The sequence below is a fragment of the Carya illinoinensis genome, chromosome 12, assembly GCF_018687715.1.
Source record: "Carya illinoinensis cultivar Pawnee chromosome 12, C.illinoinensisPawnee_v1, whole genome shotgun sequence".
NCBI classification, from domain to species: Eukaryota; Viridiplantae; Streptophyta; class Magnoliopsida; order Fagales; family Juglandaceae; genus Carya; species Carya illinoinensis.
In genome coordinates, this window is record NC_056763.1 from 21,829,935 (window position 1) to 21,851,998 (window position 22,064).

The window sequence follows — 22,064 nt, forward strand, 5'->3', positions numbered from 1 at the left end:
GTACTTCAAAGTGGGTTCTTTTGGCCTTCCATTTTTCGTGATAGTTACACTTTGGTGAAAACTTGTGACCGGTGCCAACGTATGGGAAATATTTCAAGGCGTCATGAGTTACCATTGAAAGGTATCTTAGAAGTTGAGTTGTTTGATGTTTGGGGAATAGATTTTATGGGACCTTTTCCTCCTTCTTTTGGTTTTGCTTATATCTTGCTAGCAGTTGACTATGTGTCAAAATGGGTGGAAGCAATTGCTACAACAACAAATGATGCAAAGGTAGTGCTCAAATTTCTGCACAAGAACATATTCACAAGATTTGGCACTCCACGAGCTATTATTAGTGATGAAGGGACTCACTTTTGCAACAAGTTATTTGAGAATCTTCTTTCTAAATATGGTGTGAAGCACAAGATAGCACTTGCTTACCATCCTCAAACTAATGGTCAAGCTGAAATTTCAAATAGAGAGATCAAGAACATCCTTGAGAAGACGGTCAAAATCAATAGAAAGGATTGGGCGAAGAAGCTTGATGATACTTTGTGGGCATACCGTACAGCCTTTAAAACACCTATCGGGATGTCTACATACCGATTAGTGTTTGGAAAGACATGTCATCTTCCTGTAGAGTTGGAGCATAGAGCTTATTGGGCTGTGAAAAAGTTTAACTTTGATTTGAAGGCAGCAGGTGAAAAGCGACTTCTTCAATTGAATGAGATGGAAGAGTTCCGGAATGATGCATATGAAAATGCAAAGATCTATAAAGAAAGGACGAAGAAGTGGCATGACAAACAGATTCTTAGGCGAGAGTTTGCTCCAGGACAACAAGTTTTACTCTTCAATTCACGACTCAAACTCTTTCCGGGAAAGTTGAAATCAAGATGGACGGGTCCTTATACAATTCATGAAGTTTCCTCTTTTGGAGCAGTAGATTTGAAGGACAAGACTGGAAATATTTTCAGAGTTAATGGTCAGAGATTGAAGCACTACTATGGAGAGCAAATGGAGAGGAACTATGCATTTATTCCTCTTGGAGATCCTAATTGATGATCATTGAAAAGTCTGGCTGTAGACTTTAAAACAAGCGCTTATGGGAGGCAACCCATAGATCTATCTTTATTTCTTTCATTTATTTTATTATCTTTATTTATTTAAGTTTTAATAAATTAGTTTTTGATGCAGGTTTATTTAGCAAGAATAAAGAGCTGGAAAATTTTAAAACCTCGGAAGGTTCACCATGAAACCAGGGAAGTTCCTTTATTTCTTCAATCCTTTTTACTTTTGCATCACAATGAGGACATTGTTTAGTTTAAGTTTGGGGGTGTAAACTCCTATAATCATTTGATCCTCTTGTTTTCTAAGTCTTGGGTTGTTGATGGGTTGTTTGAGTCTCTTACCAAGCATGCATTGGAGTAAGATTGAATTCTCTATGACTCTGAAATTTGTGATTGAAGATGGTTTTGAGAAAAATTTTCAAAAATTTCTTTTATGTCAAGTGAAGTTTTATGGGTACTTTGGTTTAAATCTTTGACCTTGAACACAATTGAGCACATAGTCGTTTTTCTCTTATTCCATTTTGCTTATGAAGAGAAGAAGTTGAATTAATTGAAAGAGGGAGGTTCGATTTTGCTTTGCTCTAGAATCCGTTGATGGGTCCTTGAGGCGAAATCCTAGTTGAGACCAAATATTAGAGAAATGATCTAGGCATTTCTTTGGCATAACTAAAAAGCTTTCCCAGCCGTCCTAAATGTCATGCCATCATTACATGGTGTGTTTCCATAGTCAACCTCCTTGAGCCTTCATGAGCCTTTATTGATTCTTTAAACTACATAAACCATACCCGTTCTAAGCCTGAAAAACAATGAATCTACCGTTGATAGTTTGAGAAAATACTTTGGTGGAGAGTTACATTTAAAAGAGAAAATTGGTTTCATGATGAAACGTATTATGTTTGCTCTGTTTGATCAAAGAAAAAGAAGAAGAAGAAAGGAAGTGATTAAAAAAAAATAAAGAAAAAAAAAAGAAAAAGAAAAAGAAAAGAAAAAGAAGTCGCCAAGCCTAAAGTGAATTACCTCAAATTTTGTTAAGGGAAGTGTTGGTATTACATCAGTGATTACAACAATAATAATGCCACAAGTATGAGCATATTGCCAAGAAAGAGCTATGATTTGAATCATGTGAGTTTCTCTTTTAATGTTCTTTTCACTAAGTATTTTCCCAGTTTGATTTAATTTTCCATATCCAGTTCTTTCTTAACCCTCACCCTGTGGCCTATCATTACAACCTTAATAAAGACCTTTTGATCTTTGATTTTGGTGTTGACTACATTAGTGGAGAGGATTTCTGAAAATTGGACTTATGGGGTTAAGTTTTAAGAGAATTCTTCTGATTTTGGTTGTTCTACTTTTATCTGAGTTTGCAGGTGGTTTGAGGTTAAATTGACTATATCACACACACACTCAAGGTCTTAGCTTTAGGTTGAAGTAAACGCCTAACTCTTGCTTGACAAATTGTAAAATTTTTGATTGATTTTCTTGCTATCTTTGATGTTAAAAGAGTAAGATACTAGAGATGAAATCTAAATTCATAAAAGCTTGGTGAGTGATGATACTTCTCTTTGGGGTCGAGTTGATATTGCCTAAACTATCATTTGTTTTTCTTTTTGTTTGAGGACAAACAAAGTTGTAAGTTTGGGGGTATTTGATGACTTGCAAAATTTCATATTGCAGATTTTACAAGTTCGCTCGAGCGGAGGCTTTTGGCCGCTCGAGCGAATTCAGGCAGATTTAAACGCTCGACTGCCGCTCGACAGGGAGCTCGAGCGGGTTGCTGAAAAACGAAGATCGCTCGAGCAGAGACATTGGCCGTTCGAACGAAATCAGGCAGAGTCGAACGCTCGATGTGCGCTCGATAAGACGCTCGAGCGAAATCAGGCAGAGTCGAAACCTCGACGCGCGCTCGACACCCCGCTCGAGCGAACATCGTATTTTGACAGATTTTAGGTTTTCCGCCGTGGGACCATATAAAAGCCATTTTTCACTCTAGAGCCGCGAGTTTTGGACTGGAGAACACTCTTTGGGATAGAAAAACACAGTTAGAAGGATTCAATTCATTTGTTTTGGAGACGGGATTCTAATTATTGCACGTACGTTGGAATCATACACGAGCACGGACGAGAGAAAAGCGTTGAATCGTTCCCCTGAGCTTTTGACGACGAGTTGAGGCTGCAAGGAGGATTTTTCAGTGTTTATTTTCTTCTTCCCATCTTCTCAGAACAATTATGGTGAATTCGTTTATGTTGAATTCCATTTCTAGCATGAGCTAAATTTTCTTCATTCTAGGAAACCGATGTAACCTATTTCCGAACTATGCTTGATTGTCTATGCTAATTTAATGCAATTCTCTCTTTGTTTATCTGATTTATCCTGAATTTATTGCTTCTAATTAACTGGCCATTGATTAGATGATAAGTAATCTTGTGATTTGCTATCGAAAGAGGGAATCATAGGGTAGATTTTGGATATTTCAGCATAGGTAAGTATAGAGATCGAAAGACTTGTATGAACCTATGTGGTCATTAAATCATTGATCTCATTGCATTATTGATTATTGAATTTGCATATTCTTGTGTGAATTGATAACCAAGAGTAAATTCCAATTGACTATCGAAAGAGGCTTTTGGATGAATTAGAGAATTGCTAATAGACAAAAGAGGTTTAAGTTAAATTAGCTGGATGAGAAAAGCATAGTGAAGAATTAGGTGAAATCGATTTCCTAGAAGTTTTCTTCCCTATTGAATTTGATCTTTGAAAGTCAGTTTTATTTTCTTTGCTTATTTCTCTTTGAGTTGATCTAGTTTTAATTGCAACTACAAAAACCTTAGCGATTCCTCTAGATAAAATTGAGATTAGTATAATTTTGGTATTTGGCAAGAGTAAGGTACCAATCCCTGAGGACGATACTCTTCTTATTACTTTACTATAAAACTACGATACTGTGCACTTGCAGTTTTGCACCGGTCAAAATGATATTAAATAAAATTTTAAATTATATTATGTTGAACTCAAGATTTCAAGTTTTGTGTAATTATATATTTACACATGGATTTTGATGATAACAAATGAATTCAAAGAATAAAGAAGTCTCAAGCTCAAGTTGTCTACACAATGGAGTCAAGTACATCAAGGAAACAAGCATGAGCAAGAAGGGAACAAGTTCACATTAAAATTATAGAGTAATGTTGTAAATCTCTTCAAAATTCGAAATTAGGATTAATGCTCAAAATTAATATTTTATCATAAAGTATTAAAATACATTTTCCACATGTGCATGAATATTTTTGAAAATTAAATTTGAAAATTTTAAAAGATGATTGATTGTCATCTTTTGCATGTGCATGCCTTGATTAAAGGGTTGAACTTTGAAAATATTAAAGATGATTGATTGTCATCTTTCACACGTGCATGTTTTATTTGAATATTTTCAAAAGTGATTGATGCTTTTTTAGACTTATACAAAAGGTAGATGATTTTGTTTGAAAAATTTGAAAAGTAAAGTGTGCTCATTTTGTCATATACAAAAAGTAAAAGATTAGGTTTGAATTTTTTGAAAAGGAAAGTGTGCTCATTTTGTCATATGCCAAAAGTAAAAGATTAGATTTGATTTTTTTGAAAAAGTTAATGATGTTGTCTTTGACAATTGAAAAAGAAGAACCTTTTATTTGAATTTTTTGAAAAAGTGAATGATGTTGTCTTTGACATGTGAATCTTTTTAAATTTGAATATGAAATCTCATATGCCTATAAATAGATCATTTGAGAGCTTCACATTCATAACATCAAGAGCATACAACATTCATTCAAAGCTTTCATTCTCTCTTCTCTAAGCATTGAGCATTAATCCTTGTTCATTTTGAGAGATATAGTTTGCGCTGTATTGTTCTTATTTCACTCATTGACGAGTGTTTTCTGATAATCTACCCACTATCAGCTTTTGTATCAGAAAAATGGTGTGTATAACCCTTGTGCGTGTAGAAAGTATTCTACACAGGGAATAGTTGAATCACCACGTGTAAGGTGATTGCAAGTGTAGAGGTTGTTCTACACGGATCCTTTGTAGCGGTGTTGTTCAAAGGTGTAATAGGTTTCTATCTCCACCTGAAAGATGTTGAATAGTGAATTTGGGAATCCTCAAGGGGTAGCTTGAGGCGAGGACGTAGGCAGTGGGGCCGAACCTCGTTAACATACTGAATTTGCTTCTCTCTTTCCCTTACTCTTTATATTTATTGTTATTTCATATTTTGTTTATATTTTATATTATATATTTGATTTATAATTGTTATTTTTTTTTAATACAACTCAATTCACCCCCCCTCTTGTGTTAATCATCTGGACAACATATTAAATATCATGTTAATGTAGATCTTTTATTATTTTTTGCCACGTGGAATTATCAAATAAGCTATTAAATATAAATTATATATATTAAATTTATTAAAATGTCATTTAATTTCTTATAAATGCAATAAAAAATTCTGTTAACACTTTTAGGGAGTTGTTGGAGAGATGTGATGCTTTACTTTCTAAACATCACTTAAATATAAATATTTTTTAATTTTATATCTTTAATTTTTTCATCTAATCATTATAATTTTTATAAATTTTTAAATAAAAATAATATTAAAAAATAATATTATAATAATATTTTATTTAAAATCTCCTTTTATATTTTTTAAAACTAATTTCATCAATCAAATAATTTCAATACTATTAAAAAACATTTCATGTCTACAAATTTATCGTCTCATTTTTTGCTAAGATTTAAATCTCGTTCACTTTCATAAAACATTTTATTTTATTTTATTTAATTATTATAATTTTTCTAAATTTTCATACAAAATAAAATAAATAATTTAATTTTTATAAATTTTATTATAAAATTAATATTCAAATAATATATTTTAATAATATTTTATTCAACTTTTAATTTTAAATTCAATTCATCTCATATTTCAAAACAAACGAGGCCTCATAGGTTTGGCGTAGCACTTCTGTACTCCTTTCCACCCTACCTCTCTCACCCATCCTATTAACACTCTTACTCAGGCTTGGGAAGTTGACCCGTGAAGACTTTGAAGGAGATGGCAGCGGCTCTGCAACTCCCCGTCATTGACCTGTCCGCAGCTGCTCGAGTCTCTACCGCTTCTTCAATCCGTCAGATTCCTACTTTCACTCCTTCATCTCCCTTCTTTTTCCATGACCCCTACCAATCTTGAACTTCTAGCGCTATACAATTATACCCCTTTAGCTCGATGTTCAAGAAGGTGGTGCCACCTTTGTAGTTTAACCTCACGTCAATGCAAAGAAGAGAAAATTACAGAATCTTTCTATAAAGTTGAAATCTTTTCAAAAAACTAAATTAACAAATTTCTAGTATCTTATCAAACTAGTTTTATCTCAAGATTAAACATATAATTTCATTAACCATTCAAGAAGTGTCTTTAATTGTATATTCTTAATTTTTAAATAACCAACAAAATAAAATATTAATTGAACTAGAAAATAACAATTGCATAGAATGAAACTAGAAAATACTAATTTTAACAAAAAAAATAACAACTGTAAATAAAATAAAATTAAGAAATACTAATATAATTAAAAAAGAAATAAATTAAAAAAAGATAATTATCAATTAAAATATCTCTAGTAATTATGGAGTATTCTGCATCATCATCAGAAGGTTTCCTGAAATCAAAAGAACTTGTCTAAGGGAAGTGGTTGCAGAAAAAATTACGTCTTTCTCATCGTCAATTGCATTAACAAATTTGCTACTTCTTCCTTTTGCCTTAATGAAATTTTCAAACAATCGTAGAAATATCTAGAAGATGTTGTTTTTATGTATAAGAAATGGTTTCTTTCAAATCCTCTAAAGCAAATTTTTGTGATAGGCATGCATAGACTATGGGTTCTTCTACCTTGTGAATACTGGGTCAGAGAAAGAGCTGCTTGACAGGGTATTTGAAGAAAGCAAAAAGTTCTTCTCGTTGCCTTTGGAGGAAAAGATAAAACTGGGTTGCATCGATGCCAAGGAACAAAGAGGTTACACGCCGCTGTACGCCGATAACCTCGATCCTACTTCGTCCTACACAGGTTGAGAGATTTCTATCATTCCAATTCCACGTTTAGATACAAGAAGTATATCTCGTCCCACTGTCCAAACCGCACCTAAGTTTTAAGTAATTAATGCGGTCATCGATTGCATGTGCCGTGCTGTTAGGATCTTTGTGGTTGTTTACAGCAGTCTCATGGGATTATCTACATCCAAAAATAAGTATATTTTTTAATTATGGGATAGAAAATTCACTTATAATGAATTAGCCATTAATAAATTTTGTAACTTTTAATTACTGTAATTGTAAAGAGAGTATCAAATTTGATATGTACGGTATATATACCAAATATGTATTTTATTGTTTTTTTATACTATTCTCTCTTCTCTCCATCTATAAACTTTTATAAGTTTCTTTAAATTAAATAGTAAAATGTGATAAAATAAAATAAAATAATAATTAAAATATGATAAAATAAAATAAAATAAATTAATAATTAAAAAAATATTTTTTAAATTATTAATTATTCATTACTATATAATAAATAAATAGATATCCAATGTAGAGATTTGATGTGAATAATTAAATTCAAATTTATCTTATATTATTTTATTGTTATATAATAAAAAAATCGTTATTTCAATATAAAGACTTATATAGAATAATCAAAATTTAAATTCATTTGACATTAATTAAAATTATATTTTACATATGCATAATTCATTAACGCTCTTACGAGTGAAAGAGCAAGATTGTAACTGTATATCAGCCAAAAGCTTGTTTGTACTTTTTGTAATTTGCTCGCATTTTTTCTTTTTTCTTTTTTTTTTTGTGCGAATTTTTAAACCATTGATTCGTGGATTGGACATAAGAAGAATGATTAACGTCACTTACAAGAAACTCTCTCTGTGTTTGTTTGGTAATTTTTTTTATTGTGCTTAATGGAAAAAAAAAAAGAAAAAGAAAGAAAGAAAGAAAGCAAAGGGGGTAGAAAATAATATGTTCGAATTATTTTGGAACAGGCGACTCCAATGAGAGTTTTTTTCTTGGCCCTTTAGAAGACATTACGACTCCAGTTGTTTTGAATAAATGGCCTTTACAAGGTGTTGTTGTTATTCGCTTTCTAGTGTTAACTTGGTATTTTGGGTACGATTATTTTGATATGGACTACTATTTACTATTATTAATATAGAATTTCTCTGTTTGCTGTTATCTTGCCAAGAAAATTCTAGACGTTCTACCTTCTACAATGGAAAGCTTCCATAGGAAGCTCCTGTAAGTTTTAACATTCCCCGACGGTGGTTGCTGTGCTGCTGTTTCTGTATAACAAATGAGACTAGAAATTAACCATCGACTATTGTACTTTGACAATGATAAAAATTTTGAATATGGGTACTACTTTGTATCGTTTTGGATTTGCTGCTTCAGGTTGGCTGGAAAAAGATTAGGTTCTCTTATTGCTCTGGCTTTGAACTTAGATGAGGACTTTTTTGAAAAAGTGGGGGCCTTGGATAAACCAATGCCATTTCTTCGCCTTCTGCACTATCCAGGTTTACGAGCTAGATTCAATATTTATTATCAGCTTAATTGCTCCTTTTTTATTTTTATTTTTTAAATCTTGGTACTATTCTGTTATCCGTTTTTAAGGGAGGGAGGCTTGTGCATGTATATTGACAAGAATCTGTACGTTGCATTCCTTTGTTAATATGTTTGCATGTATATTTACTTTGTAATTCTTTTTCAAGTCAGATTTAGCAGCAACTTAAACTGGGTTGTAGACTATACCTGAAGTTATAAAGGTACATACCTAGCCTAATTAATCCCTATATCCACTAAGCATTACGTAGCATAGCCTACCAAATTATGGCAAGTACATATGGGTACTGGCTCACCTGTGCTTATCTGTATTTCTGTCCTAGTTACTCATTCAAGTAGAACGAATAGAATACTTTCAGGCAAAGTTTTTTAAACCAGCCATCCAAGCCCCATATATCTCGCTTACTATATGCTCTATAATTTTTATCTCAGGTGACATGGGATCTTTTAATGAAGAAATTTATGGTGCCTATGCTCATTCAGATTATGGAATGATCACTCTTCTGGCAACAGATGGTGTTCCAGGACTTCAGGCATATTTATTGTTAATCAGCTGCAGTGTCCAGCTCTATTTCCTTTTCACCTTCATAGTTGGAAAATATCTTGGTTTTTATGCCAATAGGTCTGCCGGGAAAAAATCCAAGTAACCACAAGTTTGGGAGGACGTACTTCATGTAGATGGGTGAGTACATGATTGCTAGTTTTTATCTAATGGAATTGTTTTCATGTAAGGATCTTGAGTCCCTTAGAATTCAGCTAAAAAGTAGCCTTGCAGAGTGGAGATGCTACATTCTTTGGACAAAAACAAAGTTGCTAATAAAACTAGGCTGATTATTATCTTACTTTGTCTCCCTTAAGAATTTGTGTTCTTAAATTTGCAGGGCCTTAGTTGTGAATATTGGTGTTAATTGGAAGGCCGCCCACGTGGGGCAGACCACTCCCCTATTCTAAAAGCCATGCGTTACATGCATTACATGCATAGGCTGGCCTTTAAGGCCAGCCGTCTAGGGGGCTATATATAGCCCCCCCCTCTTGGTTCAAAAATATATGATAAGAACTAAGAAAAATCTCTCTCTCTTGTTTTCTCTTAAGATAGTATTTAGGCTGTGGATTATTAAAGCGTTACTCTAGTAGTACGCTTTACCACTAAGCGAAAAATTTTGTCGATCTGAAGAAACATGTGGAGCAACTTTATAAGCTGAGCTTGAGGTACTTTCTGCTGTGCATTCTTACATTGGTATCAGAGCTTTTATAATTGCTTCCAGTTTCTTTTTGGCATATGCATGTAAATTGTGATTGTATTTTTTTTATTTGATTTGCGCATATGTGGTGCTGCATTTTTTTAATTATTTTTTTTTTTTTTTAGGCCGAAGCCGCTGTAGTGGTGTAGTGCTCACCACCCACACACGGTGGTGCAGCGCGCACCACCCCTGCACCTGGTGGTGCAGCGCTGCACCTGAGCATGGTGGTGCAGCGCGCACCGTAGGGTGCTGCGTAGCACCCCTGCAATGGTGTTGCGCGCACCACGGTGCAGCAAGCATCGGTGGGAGCCCACGGTGCACGGAGCACCGTGGGGGCACCACAGAGGTGCTGCGCGCACCAGAGGGGTGCTGCCAGCACCAAAGTAGCGCCGGCTTGGTGCTGCGCGCACCGTGAGGTGCTGCCAGCACCACCTAGGTGATGCAGCAACACCCAGCTTCCTCTGGAAGCAATTTCCGGCGATCGGAGGCGCCGGTGATGTCCATAAATGGCATCTGGAATTTTTTTTTTCGGAGTTACTGTTCACGTGAATAGTACTTGCAGGAGGAAGGAGATGACTTTAGTCATCTACCCTCTGATGGGCCGGGTTGGGCTTGGGCCCTTTGGCCCACTTTGTTTTGGGTTTAAGAAAAAAAAAGGGGGGGGGGGTTGGGTTTTTAAGCCCAGTATTTTTTTTTATTTTTCTGTATTTTTTTTAAAAGCCGAAAAATAATAATAATAAATAAAATAAATAAAATTTTTTTTTTGACATGATTTAATATATGCTTAGATATATTGTTATATTACATGTGATCTTTTATTTAATTTTGAAATTAAATATGATAACATGTGAATATTTGTTTATTTTCATGCTATATATTTTTCCATAATGTTATATTACATGTGATCTTTTATTTAATTTTGAGATTAAATATGATAACATGTATGTGTGTATTGAACATGTGAAAATATGATTATTTTATCATCTATGAATGTTAGACTTGAATGTTTAGACATTAGTCTTTAGTTCTTTTAAGTGATAAAATAGAAAATCCCACTAAGTAGTCTCAGTTAGAATTGTCAGTGTGAATGATAGGCTGAAAGAATTGCAGTGATCCCAGTAAGAACTGTAAATGCACTGTATAGCCAAAAGACCATGGTGACCCCATTAAGAACTGTAAATGCACTGATGGAACAAGAAAAATGGACTGTAATGGTCTCATATGAACCATCTTTGTAGACTGGCCCAACAGGTTGCCATAGTTTGGGTAGCTATCTTTGTAGACTGGTCCAAAATGTTACTGCGATTTTAGTAGGTTATGTCTTTACATATGACTAGACCTAGATGACTACTTAAGATAGTGGGAGTATGGTTGAGATTTATGATGATAAATTCTCCCATATTTGTTTTTTTAAAATTTGTGCGGGAATTGAGTTAGAAATCTAATAATTGGATATTGTGGCGCAAGAGATGATTTTGAAACCTAACGATTTTTCGATCTTGCGACATGTCTAAATTATTCTTTTTCTATCTTGAAAGGACGCGGCAGATTTCTTAGGTGTGTGTATAATATCTTTTTTTTTGCGTATTGTAGTGATATGACATCCAAGACTATAGTTGCCGACTTAAACAAGGGGGATAAATTAGATGGGGAAAACTATGACATATGGCATCGCAAGATCCAATATGTCTTAGATGAGCAAGAGGTCTTGGAGGCATTATCTCACACCCTTACTATGCCCGGGGAAGGGAACTCGGAACAACACAAAATAGATCAACAAGCCTATATCCAATGGGCTAAGAAAAATTGGTGCTCGCGCATAATTATGTTAAGCAGCATGCACAATGATCTAATGTGTGAGTTCGAGGTCTATGACACTGCCCAAAGCATGTGGGAGGCTTTGAAATTGAAGTTTGGTAGAACTTCAGCCACTAGGTTGCGTGGATTAACTATGAGGTTCGACTCCTATAAGATGCGCTCTGACCACACGATGAAGCAGCATCTTAGGGCTATGTCAACTATGATCCGCAAACTTAGGTCTGCAGGAAACAACCTGACAGATGAACAACAAGTACAGGCAGTGATAAGATCACTACCGAATTCTTGAAAAAATATGAGTCAGAACCTGACGCATAAGGAGAATATCAAAGACTTTGATGATGTCTCGTGTCACTTGGAATTGGAGGCTGAGCGCCTAGAGGCTGTTAAGCCCAACCATACGGCCTATGTGGCTAATGCTGGTCCGCGCAAAGCATCAAGGCCTAAGCGAAAGAAGTCCAAGAATGGAATAACTGCTGGACATATTAAAAAAGTGTCAGGAACTTCTCAGCGCACCAAGAGGGGCAAGTGCGGGAAAACAAGTCAAAATTAGAGTGCTTCAACTGCGGAAAGATTGGTCACTTCGCTCGTGACTGCACTGAGCCGAAGAAGGTACACTCTGACTTTTCTCGCATTATTTTTGTAACTAGCCATGTGATGGTTGCTGACTCCTATCCTTTGTGGATTGTTGATTCAGGAGCGACCGAGCACATACTGCGAGATAGAGTCAGATTTGTGGAGTATCACCGGATTCCAACTGGGAGCCGTGATATCAAGGTAGAAAATGGAGCTAGCGTGGAGGTACTGGGACTTGGTACCTACAAGCTGGACTTGCGGGGTGGTCGCACTCTTTTCTTCCACAATGTGCTATACGCTCCCGAGATCCGACGAAACTTACTTTCAGTTGTTACTCTATTAAAACTTGGTTTTCGGATTATTTTTTAAAACAATTATGTTTCCTTTCATTTGGGTCATGTGTTTTATGGCAATACTTTTCTTCAAGACGGTTTTATGATATTGGATTTGGTTTATTCTAATATAAATAAATCTATTGCTTTTCTTTCTTCATCTATTAATAATTTGGATTCATACACATGGCATGCTAGGCTTGGCCATATAGGGTAAGATAGAATGACTCGATTAACTAGAGAAGGTCTGATAGGAAATCTCGCTAAAGTCATCTTACCCACGTGTGAACATTGTCTAATGGGAAAAGTTAAGAGAAAACCGTTTGGAAAAGCCACAAGGGCATCTTTTCCACTACAATTAGTCCACTCAGACATCTGTGGTCCAATGAGTGTGAGGGCAAGACACGGAGGTGTCTACTTCATCACTTTTATAGATGATTTTTCACGTTACGGTCATGTCTACTTAATCTCCCATAAGTCTGAGGCATTGGAATGTTTTAAGCGATATCTAAGAATGGTCGAGAATCAGTTAGATAAGAGTTTAAAAACTCTAAGAACTGACTGAGGACGAGAATATCTCTCTGAGCAATTTAAAAGGCTCTGTGATGAAAAGAAAATCAAAAGACAGTTAACGATGTCAAGTACGCCACAACAAAATGGAGTGGCGGAAAGGAGAAATCAAACATTGCTTGAGATGGTTAGGTTAATGATGGCGCAAGCAAACCTACCAATTTCTTTTTGGGGGGATGCACTTTTGACTGCTGCCTACATTCTTAACCGAGTGCCCTCCAAATCAGTAACTTCCACCGCATATGAACTATGGACCGGCGAGAAACCCAATTTGAATAACTTGTGGCCATGGGGTTCAACGGATTTTGTTCATGATCTTTCTCATAAGTCTGGGAAATTAGGCCGTAGAGAAAAGAAGTGTATCTTTATAAGGTACTCAAAACACTCTAAAGGGTATGTGTTAATAGGTGAACAAACTGATGGAAGTGTAACTGAAATTGAATCACGAGATGTGGACTTCATTGAAAATGAATTTCCAAGTAGAGGTGAGGTTGATAGGAGTTTAGAACTTCATGAGATTGTGGAACAAGAGGAAAGTGCTCCAAGGAATTTAGTTGAGAATGAGGAAGAAATTCTTCAACCTCCTACAAATGATAAAAAGGACTTAAATCCGAGTGGGAGCACACCGCTTGTCAATCAATCACAACAACCTCAGCCGCGTAGAAGCACACGTGAAAGTATTTTCCGTCGTCGTTTTGAGATTGAAGGGGAAGCTTTTATGGTAGCTTCGCATGATGATGATGAGCCTAGGACAATTCATGAGACTCTCTCATCTTCTACTAAAGAGGAGTGGATGAAATTGAGTCTATGAAGACTAACCAAGTCTGGGATCTGGTTGATCTACCGACAGGGCGTAAGACTATTAGGAACAAATGGGTTCTTAAAGTCAAACGCAAGTCAGATGGATCGATAGATAAGTACAAAGCTCGCTTAGTGGCGAAAGGATATACCCAACAGGAGGGTATAGACTATGAGGAAACTTTTTCACCAGTGGTGAGGTTTGCTTCAATTCGCCTGATTCTAGCTATAGTAGCAAACATGGATTTGGAACTTTACCAAATGGATGTTAAGACAACATTTCTCAATGGAGAACTAGATGAGGAGATCTATATGGATCAACCAACGAGTTTTGTGGTCAAAGGTCAAGAGCGCAAAGTGTGCAAGCTCAAACGATCAATATATGGCCTAAAACAATCATCTAGGCAATGGTACCTCAGATTCCATCGAGCCGTTCTTTCGAATAGGTTTACGATGATCACAGAGGACCATTGTGTCTATGTCAAAAGGTCCAAGAAGAATTTCATTATGTTGTCATTATATGTTGACGACATACTACTAGCTGGAAATGATAAAAGGTTGATAGTCATCACAAAAGAGTGGTTATCCTTCAATTTTGAGATGAAGGATATGGGTGAAGCAGAATACATTCTGGGAGTTAAGATCTACAGAGATCGCTCAAAGAGACTTTTGTGTTTGTCTCAACAGACTTACATAAAGAAAGTCCTCGAGCGTTTCCTAATGAATGAATGTAAACCCATTGACACCCCTATTGCAAAAAGCGACAATTTATCTAAAGAGTTATGTCCTAAGACTCAAATAGAAAAGAAAAAGATGGCCTGTGTCCCTTATGCTAATGTTGTGGGTAGTCTGATGTACGCAATGATGTGTACTCGGCCTGACATATGCTATGCAGTTGGCTTAGTGAGTAGATTCCAATCTAACCCCGGACGGTCTCACTGGAAAGCAGTCAAGAGGATTATGCGATATCTCAAGGGAACTGCAGACTATGTGCTGTGCTATCAAGGTTCAGATTTGCAGCTAAAAGGTTACAGCGATGCCGACTGGGGCAGTGACCTAGATGAGCGTAAATCAACCACTAGGTATGCCTTTCTGCTCAACAATGGCGCCATTACATGGAGCAGCAAGAAACAACCCTGTATAGCTTTATCCACCATGGAGGCAGAACACATAGCTTGTTCTGTAGCAGTTCAAGAAGCTGTTTGGTTACGGAGATTCCTCAAGCATTAGACATTGGCACGGATTCTTCAGATCCGGTGACAATATTCTGCGATAGCACGGCTGCTCTCGCATATGCTAAGGACTCTAAGTACCATGGAAGAACCAAACACATAGATATCAGATATCACTACATAAGAGACATGGTAGCGCAAAAGGAAGTGGTTCTGAAACACCTCTCTACAAGTCGCATGGTTGCTGATCCCTTAACGAAGCCCATAGCAAGAGATGTCTTTGAGACTCATGTTAGGAATCTAGGACTGCGTAGATTGTAAATGTATTTTGTGTTTCAAATGACATTAAGATGTAACCTTTCCTTTGGGATATTAATACAATATGATTCAGTTATTGTCTTTATCATATTGTCTTTCTAATTCATACACAAGATATGTCAACAGGTTTAGATCGGCTCACTCACACGAGCGATCGCCTCTAGCGCTTGAGAAGCGAGTAGAGATGAGACATTGTGTTCTTACATACTTGTCCAAATGGATAAGTTAGTTGATGCAAAGATATGTCGATTTTAGTGGGAGCTAAGATCAGGTCCAATGAGAGGACTATGCATGAATTACCCCACAACCTATGTAGCCTGTGGTTAGCCAGATGTGAGATCCTCTTTGACGCCTTGAAGGCGAGCAAATAGAGGAACTTGGGTTAAATGCTTAAGGAGCGGCTAGACTAAGATCTGTACAGTGTTGATATAGACATATGCTCTTTGAGAAAGAGAAATCCACCGTAGCATGTGTTTCATACTACATGTGCTTATTCGACCAAATGAGTAAGTGAGTAAATTGTTCCCCTCTTTCTCACTGTGTGAGTCTCATTTTTTAAGTGTCCTTTACTTTTGACTATGTCACAAGATGGAGGTTATAATGTCTGCTACTTTGGCATGTTGTCTATGACCATGATTAATACGGTCTAAAGAGGCATTGCTGGGAAAGCGATTTGACCAAAATTGAATGATATGAGTGCAAAAGGAAGATTCTTCAATATCGCATCTTCGATAGTGTTTGCTGACGTCAAACTATGACGCTACATACTGGTAGCGACTAAGGTTGTAAACATATTGAAATGATTTAGAGATAGTCAAGCATTGTTCTGAGTTTTTCTGAAACTCAAGAGGGTTTCGAAAATGCTTGAAACTGATGCGATCGAATGAGTCTAGGACATAACCAGACACTTTAGGGATGTTACTATGCTAGTCTTCTCTGGGAGAGATTTAGTGTATGTACTCCCATCTTTCTATAGATATGCTTGGTGGTCGTACGACCTATTTACTTGTATGAATAAGATTGAGAACATTAGAGAGATGCTGACCTGGGGTCATGTCCACTGTGTGCGAGTGGGAGATGTTAATTAGAGGGCCGCCCACGTGGGGCAGACCACTCCCCTGTTATACCTAACGCATTACATGCATTAAAGGCCAGCCGTCTAGGGGGCTATATATATGTAACAGTCCGATAAAAATTTAATTGTGAAATTTCTATTAACTTTAGGAACCTCGTGAAAACCCCATAAGTTTTCACGAATCCATTAATCGTATAGGTTTTTGTCTAACTATATAGTTAGTGTTATTATTTACTATGGTATCAGAAGTGTGTTTTTGATTATTGGAGATAGTTAGAAGTGTCAAAATGTATTATGGTTTGTGCCATTAGACTCGGATGGTTATTTAAAGTCTTATGGCGCAATAACATTTTTTTCATATTTTCGGACAAAACGTCTATTCAAAACTGTAGATATTATTGGATAAAAAAAAATATCTTGAGGTAATTTTCATGAATATTATTGGGTAAAAATATTTTGAATTGATTTTTATAGATATTATTAGATAAAAATATCTTAAGTTGATTTTTTGTAGATACTATTGGATAGAATATTATGAGATAATCTTTTATAGATATTTTGGGTAGGAGAAAACTACACTCAACTCTCAACTCCAGCCTCATCTCTTCCATATCTCATCCATAAGTATCTCCAGCCACCTCTCCCCACGAAATTATCTTCATTTACACTTTCCATTGAAAGAATATCAAACACTCTCTCTCGGACAGCTTTTAGGAGGTCTTTTGCACACCCATTTCGAAGCTTTTGAAAGCATTTTATTATAAAGTCTCCTTCATATAAGTTGTTTCTTTTTTAGTCTAGTTTACGTGGATATCTTATTTGTCCCATTTGAAGATCATTTGGTCAGTCAAATATTGTATAAACTATAGAAAGGTCATTCTGGGAGATAAACTGGAGAATATGTTATAGTTTGGAGTTTTTGACCAAGCTAATGGATAGATATTGGTCCGAAATTTTTATGGAGTATTGTTAACATGTGTATATGATTATTGGTTGAGGATTTTTGCATGATTAAAGGTTTTGATGGAAGATTTTCTTAGATTTAGAAACTTAGAAACTGGAAGAGGAAAAACAGTTTCTGTTTTGAGAAAGTTTAACTCTTTGGTGGTCTAAACCTATTCCAATGACTTTGATAATTTTATTGGAGGATCCTAAGCATCTTATATACATATTATATTATTATTTTGAAGATATTTGATGTTAGTTTTAAATATATGAAATTTTATGCAAAGAGATATTCAGATAAGCCAAAGTGTGGATATTCTTGGCTAAATTTATGTTTTGATTAATTTCTAACCATGTGATCTTGAATTAGAAGCTTATATATATTTTAGGACATCTTTTTAAACCATGTGATGGTTTGGTTTGAAGATCATATATTTATAAGTCATAGATCAAGAGATTTATCAAAACTAGTTGAGGAAAAAGTTTCTGTTTTTGGACTAAATGTACAACCAAAAACTCCAAATGTTATTTTGTGATTTTGGTGACTTTAGTTTGATGATTTAAAGCATGGTTGATGTTAGGATGATATTATGAATATATTAGAAGTAAGATTTGATTTTTGAAATTCTTGGAGATGTTTTGATTTAAGGTCAAAACTTGTAATTCAAGTGCTTGGATCTTTTTACAAAAAAGTTTGGTGTTAATTATTAGCTTTTTCTAAATGGATGTTTTAAGTATGGTTTTGAACTTAGGATTGGAAGATGTTTGTTGCAAAATTTTGGTTTAAGCATGAATTTTGAAGTTAGAAAGAATTGCAACAAAAATCAAGGGAAATAGCCTATGGATGTTTCGGCCATAGTGTGTTTTTCATAGTTGTGTTTTGTTTTAAATTTTTCTGAGTTGATATTTAAGTTTAGGACAAAATTTACATGAGGAATGTAAATTTTAGAAACTTTTGGAGTTACTATGCAAAATCCTTAAGTTATGGGTAAAACGGTCATTTTCCTACATGTAGAGAGTAAAATGAAAATTTTATTCTTTAAGTTAGTATTTTCCATATTTCAAATATTTAGTGATTTAGTTCTAACTTTTAGAATCACTAATTACAGTTCCTCGTGGTCGCACTTGAAGTTTTATAAGAAACGCGGAGATTGAGGTAAGTTAGTTTTTAACTTACTAGCAGTCTACTGTGTATGTGTGCTAAGTAAATGAATTACAATGTATGTATGTGTGTTATTATATATGTTATGCCATGCCAAGTTATCACGTAATTGTCTATTATACAGAATTTATTCTGTCGTCAATTTTTATCTGTTACATAATATATTCTGTCATGTATTACTGTACCTTACAAGTACGTCATGCTAAGTATGCCATCTATTACATGTATGTCAAGTCATGTAATATTCACTGTTGCAAATATGTCATGTTAAATATGTTGTCTATAATATGTTATGCAATGTTACGAAATATTTCTATCTCAAGTTGGTCATGTATTTCAAGATTCAAGTCACGTTATGTTACGTCAGGGCTTCAGTCATTTCGTATTCCAGTCACGTTTCATCTTGATTACTTATGTATGGGGTCACAGCAATTGTGACGCATACACTACGTGAGACACAGCAATTGTGACACGTAAAATACATGAGGTTACAATAACTGTGGAGTATGTATTTAAGCAGTTAAAGAATAAGTTTCCGTAGAATACATGGGGCCACAACAACTGTGGAGTATGCATTTTTCATGTTAAGTCAAGTTTGTGTAGAATACATGGGGCCACAACAACTGTGGAGTATGTATTTTTCATGTTAAGTCAAGTTTGTGTAGAATACATGGGGCCATAACAACTGTGGAGTATGTATTTACACGTAGAATACATGGGGCCACAACAACTGTAGAGTATGTATTTTTCATGTTAAGTCAAGTTTTAGATCAAGTTCATGTCAAGTTAAGTTCAGTTCATATTTCAATTTAAGTTATGTCAATTATGCTATGTTATACGCTAAGTTATGCTTTAATTACTTATGAATTTGATTATGCATTTATGCTTTTACTGTCATGCATGCATCATTAGCTTGTGTGGAAGTTTTTTGTTAACTTACTAAGATTTGTAATCAAATCTCACTTTGGTAGTTCCAACTACCATTCCCCCCGAATGGTAGATCTTGTTATAGGACCTGAAGGAGAATCAGGAGCTGATCAACTAGACACAGTTGACTAAGCGACGGTACGACGTCAATGTTAATATAGTAGTTAATGTAAATTACTACTTGTATAATGGAGTTGCATCTTTAGTATTTTTTGGATCATAACCATTTTGGACTAGTGTTGTGATCTACTCAATGAGTCTTTATGTATGAAGTATGTTTTAAGCATTTGTGATATTTTTAATTTGGTGCATAGTATTGCTAAAGAAAAAAATTATCCGCTGCGAATATTGCATAATGTTAGATGCATGTTAGGAACATTGCATCTTATATGTCATGAACGGGGGCAGGTAACCTTGTGTTGCATGTCTCGACGCTTCAAATGTACGTCCAATCCCAAACGGAATTTGGGGGCGTCACAATATAGCCCCCCCTCTTGGTTCAAAAATATATGATAAGAACTAAGAAAAATCTCTCTCTTGTTTTCTCTTAAAATAGTATTTAGACTGTGGATTATTAAAGCGTTACTCTAGTAGTACGCTTTACCACTAAGTGAAAAAGTTTATCGATCTGAAGAAACTTGTGGAGCAACTTTATAAGCTGAGCTTGAGGTACTTTCCGCTGTGCATTCTTACAATTGGGGACATGATGGAGACTTGAACTAATTGTTTATTCGGCTAGTTTATCATTCTGTTAACTTGCTATTCATATTTCTTCTAAGAGAACCTGTGAATGTTTCTAAAATAGAACTTTCATATCTTTTCCTGAAATCAATAAAGATATTGAACAGATCTTTTCCCCTCCCTTCCCCGACCCTCTCTTTTTGTTGTAGGTCAACGCTGCACAGAGTGTTGCCAACTGGAAAGGAACGCTATTCTGTAATCAATTAGCTCCTTCTGCGTACCTTTTTTTTTTTTTTTATTGGTCATCTTTGTGCAATTATAAACTCAACAGTCAGAAATTATAGCTCAAAGAGTATATAGTGAGGTTTTCCCTTTGTGTGCATTATGCTCAGATTTATTACTGTTCAGGAGTATGGTTCACATTGAAAAAATATTATGTTTTAGAACCTAGTGGATTAAAGAAAAATGCATCTGTTTGATCTAATTGGATGGTTCTGTGGAGTATATCATCTGGACAAATAATTGACAAATAGGAAATGGGCAAATCATGGCCTGTAAAGGTTTATAAAGTATTGGGTTTATGCTAGTTTAATCTAATTCAGCTGAACTTCTATGCAAACTGTGCTCGTTTTCAAATATTTTACTGCTATTCTTGAATGGTTTGATTCCATAATAAACTCATATAGCATGGAACTTAAATAATTTTCATACATCTAGTGAGCATGAGAAAATTATTTATACAGTATGCTCTATAAATCTTCATTATATGAAGAAATTTTTTGTTATCGTTTCATGGTGTCTCAAGACTATAATGCATTATGTAAAATGGAGTCTAGGAGAAGGAATCCATTATTGCAAAAGATACTGAATTTTTATTATGTGCAAAAAAGCATGCATGTTTCAAATGCTATAGATGAGTGTTTCTTATGCCATCTGCCACGTATGCTCACTTATGTTTTGATGGTGGCTTGTGACGGCCATATATGCCATAGTTTCTGGTGTATGTAGTTCTTCTTCAGGATTCCATGTTACTAGTCAGAACTTTTAGGTTGAAAACGTCAATGTTGCAGGCAGCTTTTTTCTTAAATCCCAACCCAGACTGTCTTGTGGAGTGCCTGGAAAGTTGTTGCAGTGATTAATCTGCCCCAAGGTATGATATAACTGGTGGCCACTTTTTCATTGTCCTCTGTACGAGCACACAAACACGTGCATGGTTGGACATTTGATCCTGTAAGTAGCAATGCAATGCTTTTAGTTTTCTCCATTAGAGAGTTTGCTCAGTACCATGCATCACTAGTATGATCTACAACAGATTCATGCGTTCCATTCCTCCAAATTTTTGTCTTTTACTCTTCTTTTTTGTAATTTTTAATTTATGGAGGTCGAAAATATGTTTGAGATATGTTCACAAAGTTTCTTCAGGTTGTCTTCTTACTTCTAATTGAAACTAATAGTCTCTGTGCATTCCTCTGTAAACATGGTGTTTATTGGTTGTGGATGCTGATATCCCCCAATTCGTAGTGGCGACTACCTGGAAGAGAAGCTCAGGCTTTTATACACCCCGTAGGGTAGAGTTCAAAGATATGGGTGAATAAGAAGATTTGAAGCTGAAGTGAAAGACGTCTGTGTACCTGGTACAATTTAAACAAAAATATAAATGAAATAATTGCAACTTGGACTCTTTTTTCCTAACTCAGTTATTTTCTGTGTTGTGGGTTTAAATTATGATCATGCCATGCATTCTCTTTCCCTTTT

General features: G+C 35.3%; 1 pseudogene; it reads left to right on the top strand.

Annotated features, from left to right (window-relative positions):
• The first annotated feature begins 6,129 nt into the window (after positions 1-6,129).
• Positions 6,130-21,922, top strand: LOC122290405 (annotated as a pseudogene).
• The last annotated feature ends 142 nt before the right edge of the window (positions 21,923-22,064 follow it).